Source organism: Lagenorhynchus albirostris, chromosome 8, assembly GCF_949774975.1.
Source record: "Lagenorhynchus albirostris chromosome 8, mLagAlb1.1, whole genome shotgun sequence".
Classification (NCBI taxonomy): Eukaryota; Metazoa; Chordata; class Mammalia; order Artiodactyla; family Delphinidae; genus Lagenorhynchus; species Lagenorhynchus albirostris.
Window position 1 is genome coordinate 41,726,396 of NC_083102.1, and position 4,856 is coordinate 41,731,251.

The window sequence follows — 4,856 nt, forward strand, 5'->3', positions numbered from 1 at the left end:
GGTAGAAACGTTCTGGAAGGCTATTTGGCAATATTAAGAAGGTTGACTAGCAATTCCGCTTTTAGGAATTTAGACCAAGTAAATAAACAGATAATTGCAAAAACAATTTAACCACAAGGATATTTATTGTAGAGCTATTTGTAAGAGCAAAAAAGTTGGAAACAATCTAAATTTGGCATATACGCACAACATAAGAAATTATATTGTGCTCATTTCGGCAGCACATATACTAAAATATTGGAATGATACAGAGAAGATTAGCATGGCCCTTGCACAAGACAAGGATGACATGCAAATTTGTGAAGCGTTCCATATTTTTCAAAAAATGGGCAGAAGACCTAAATAGATATTTCTCCAAAGAAGACATACAGATGGCCAATAGGCACATGAAAAGATGCTCATCGTTGCTAATTATTAGGGAAATGCAAATCAAAACTACAATGAGGTATCAATTCACACTGGTCAGAATGGCCATCATTAAAACATTTACAAATAAAAAATGCCGGAGGGGGTGTAGAGAAAAGGGAACCCTCTTGCACTGTTGGTGGGAATGTAAATTGGTGCAGCCACTATGGAAAACAGTATGATTTCCTCAAAAAACTAAAGATTGAGTAGCCATATGATTCAGCAATCCCTCTCTTGGGCACATATCCAGACAAAACTCTAATTCAAAAAGACACATTTGGGCTTCCCTGGTGGCGCAGTGGCTTAGAGTCCGCCTGCTGATGCAGCGGACACAGGTTCGTGCCCCGGTCCAGGAAGATCCCACATGCCGCAGAGCGGCTGGGCCCGTGAGCCATGGCTGCTGAGCTTGTGCGTCCGGAGCGTGTGCTCCGCAACGGGAGAGGCCACAACAGTGAGAGGCCCGCATACCGCAAAAAAAAAAAAAGACACATGCACCCTATGTTCATAGCAGCACTATTTACAACAACCAAGACATGGAAACAACCTAAATGTCCATCAACAGATGAATGGATAAAGAAGACGTGGTATATAAATACAATGGAGTATTACGCAGCCATATAAAAGGATGAAATAATGCCATTTGCAACAACATGGATGGACCTAGAGATTATCATACTAAGAGAAGTAAATCAGAAAGACAAATACCATATGACATCACTTGTATGTGGAATCTAAAACATAACACAAATGAAACATATCTATGAAACAGAAACAGACTCACAGATACAGATAACGGACTTCTGGTTGCCAAGGCAGGGTGGGGATGGGGAAGGGAAGGATTGGGAGTTTGGGATTAGCAGATACAAACTCATGTATAGAATGGATAAACCACAAGGTTCTACTGTATAGCACAGGGAACTAGATTCAGTATCCTGTGATAAACCATAATGGAAAAGAATATGATAAAGAATATATATATGTATTACTGAATCACTTTGCTGTACAGCAGAAATTAACACAACATTGTAAATCAACCGCATTTCAATAAAATAAAAAAGAAATTATATTGTAGAAGAATATGTAGTAATACAGAAATACTGTTAAATGAAAACGCACGTTGTGTTATATACTGAATGATTCAATTTTAAATGAAAAGTATATATATGTATGCATACATATATATATATACACACATAACACTTTAAAAAGATGGAATGATAGACATTAAAATATTAATTAAGGTTTTGTCTTAGTGGTACAATTTTAAATGCTTTCAATTTTCTTTCTTGTGATTTAGGTAGTATGGATTTCTTAACTTTAAAAGGAGTACTGTATCTCTTTAAACGTATAGATTAAAGAAATCCATATACCTTAGAGAGTTTATATGTTGTTGGATCCTACTTAATTATTACAAATACATCCCCCACATTTTAAACTAATCCCCCTAACACTGCATTAATTCTCTCAGGCCTGAGCGCTGCCAGGAAAAATAGGATGTGACAGGACTAGGATTAGGGTGAACCAGGTGAAGTGAGTTGTTGAAGTGCAGAGTTGGATCCCATCTTTATTTTTGTTAATTGTGGATGTTTTGCATTAATTCTGGTTTTAAAAAATATTACATTAAAGTATTACTCTTCTTGAGTACTGAGTGTTTTGGCAACACCCCCGCCCCGCCCCCCAATTATGCACCCGAGGTGAGTGCCTCTTTCACCTCACCATATTCCCAGCCCTGCTCCCTGACAGCCCTCTGCACTCTCCACGTGCCACAAACAGCATCTTTACATGTGCTGCTCTGCCTCTTGCCTAGCAGCTGCAGTGCCCTCCTGGAAACCTCGAAGCAAACACTGGTGCTCTGGGTGGAGTGAGGAATGGCAGCAATCCCAGCCATTCATGGAGCACTTCCTTTGGCCTGGCCTCTGTGCAAAGCACTTTACTAGAATTATCTGAATCCTCACATAGCCTGATAGGTTGGGTAGCGGAGAATCCTATGCATCCCCCAATACCATTCTTTCCTCTCAGTAACAGACTTTCCTAATTGCATCTGGGCACATGCCCATCCAGAATACAGATCACATTTCCCAGGCTCTCTTGCAGCCACAAGTGGCCATGTGATTAAGTTTGGGACAAAAGAAAGTAAGAGGGCTGTGCAATTTTGTGGGACATGTCTATAAAGGGGAAGGCCATTCCCTTCTTCTCACTTTGCCTGCTTCTTCTATGGAATATGTGTGTGAGGACTGGAGCTGCAGCATCCATTTTGACCCAGATATTAAAGCCACCATTAAAGATGGTAGAATGACTATGTGGTCATGTGGGATCTCCATACCAGGCCTGGACTGCTGGGTTACATGAGAGAGAAACAGACTTCTATCTCATTAAAACTATTGTTATCTTAGGTTTCACGGTACTGTCAGATCAACCTAACCCTAATTCATTCTGACAGATATTCTGATGAAGTTCCCTTTGTAGATGAGGAAACAATTCAGAGAAGTTGAGCACCTTTTCCAAGTCTGCACAGCTATTTAGTGACAGATCAAAATCTGAAACCAAGATGTCTGACTCCCATGCCCTAGCTCTTAATCCTATGCTATTAAAGTTCCCTGTTCTAGGAAGATTTCCAAACCTGAGCAAAGGGCTTGGAATCCTAGATTTTAGATGCTCATTCTTATGCTTTTCTCCAGATAAATCCTAAACCCTTCTGAGGCTTTAGCAGTTAAAAATGGCTCAGCAGGAGAACAAGAATTCCTTGTAAATGTCTTTCAGTTACTGCCCATACCTTGCTCTGTCCTCAGACCACTGAGTGACAACATCACTGTTTATTTGCACGGGTCCTTAAGGATCAGCCATTGTTGTTTCTCAGGACAAACGTTACTCTGCTCTTCCTACAATGAGTGGTGGGGCTAGGGATGGGGAAGGGCTGCATCTCGGCAGACACTTCAGAAATCCCACCACCTTAAGACAGTCTAATGGAAACCCAGTCCCAGCCTTGGAACAATGTGTAGCCCTGTGGCATTTTGACATTGGGTGTCTCTGCACTGTCGAAGTAACACAGCATGTTGCCATGCGTTTATCCCCTTGGGTCAGGTCAATGCTAAAGTAAGTTCATCGCCTCTGCTTCTTCAATAACTGATGTCTGATGCATCAGTTGAATGCATTTCAGGCTTATAAGCGGTTCCCTGGATCTGCAGGCAAAAAGCTTTCACCATCTCTCCCCTCCCCCCACTAGTGACCAGTATCTCAGCATTAATGCATCTGATGGCACTGAGCCTCTGTGGCCTGAGCAAGGACAGTCGCCAAGCAGGGGTTGAAATCACATTTTTATATACATTATTACTTTCCCACAGCTTGGTTTCTTGCAGGCTTTTGATCTATTAGGTCACACCATTTAGTCTGGACAGAATCCTTGAATTACTTTATTTTTTCTTCCAGGACTCTTGTACTCATTAATCAAAATATTCATCTGTAGTGTTAATATAGCAGGTCTAAAAGTGTAACATTGCTTAGTGTGGAAGACAATATACATTCTCAACTGTAGATTTTGTGATTCTTTTGTGAATAATAATCATTGTTATTTTAGGAAAACCCTGAGTTTATCCAATTCTTGTTAGAATTTCCCTACCATAAAATGGAAGTGTGAAATCCAAACCTTCTTGTGAAGTAAACTCATACTATCATTTACACATGTCCAGTCATGGCATTAATAAAAGCAGATTGTCTTGGATAAAACACATGGTTAGCCCTTAAAATAGATGTGAAAATAAGATTATAAATAATTGCTCTTCTTTACTGTGACTATTGGGTTGTATTTAGTGCCAAACTTTTTTTGACAGCTTCTAACGAGTAAGTGTATTATAATTGTTATCCAAGTACAAGCTGCCACTTCTGTGTCATGGCATTCCTCTTCCACAAACTGATGAAAGAAATGAAGCCATGAGGAATCTAAGTAGAACCAGAGGGATTTGTTAGGACAGACATTCTGATTCCTTCATTCTGCTTCTCACTTATTGTCAGACAACAAGTGAGTAAAGACCCACTAAAAAAATCAAAAGATCCATTCATCTTTTGACAAATAAAATAGCAGTTATCAGCACAATAGCTTAGTTTTGCAAGAGCTGCCCTAAATGTACTACTAACTGGTAAACTCTAAATTCCCTTGTGTATATTCCAAGAGTGAGGGACAGGAGGACGACGAAGAGAGTGAGGCCAAGCTACCTCCACTGTAACTGAGGAGGGGCTCAAGGACAGCAGGAGGGAAAGTTAATATCATCTCTTCCTGGACCAGCTGGGGTGCTTGTGTATTACACAGAATTTCCCAGAATTCCTTTCCCTGTGTGGTTCTGAGTTAGGATGGGCCACAAGAGACATCTGTGGCAATGACACTGCAGCCATACATTCCAAAGGCAGCTTGTGTCTCCCTTGCTGATGATCCGCTGGTTCACCTTGTCAGAGAAGTT

General features: G+C 40.5%; 1 pseudogene; it reads left to right on the forward strand.

Annotated features, from left to right (window-relative positions):
• Nucleotides 1–205: 205 nt before the first annotated feature.
• On the forward strand, nucleotides 206–319 carry LOC132525017 (U6 spliceosomal RNA; annotated as a pseudogene).
• The last annotated feature ends 4,537 nt before the right edge of the window (nucleotides 320–4,856 follow it).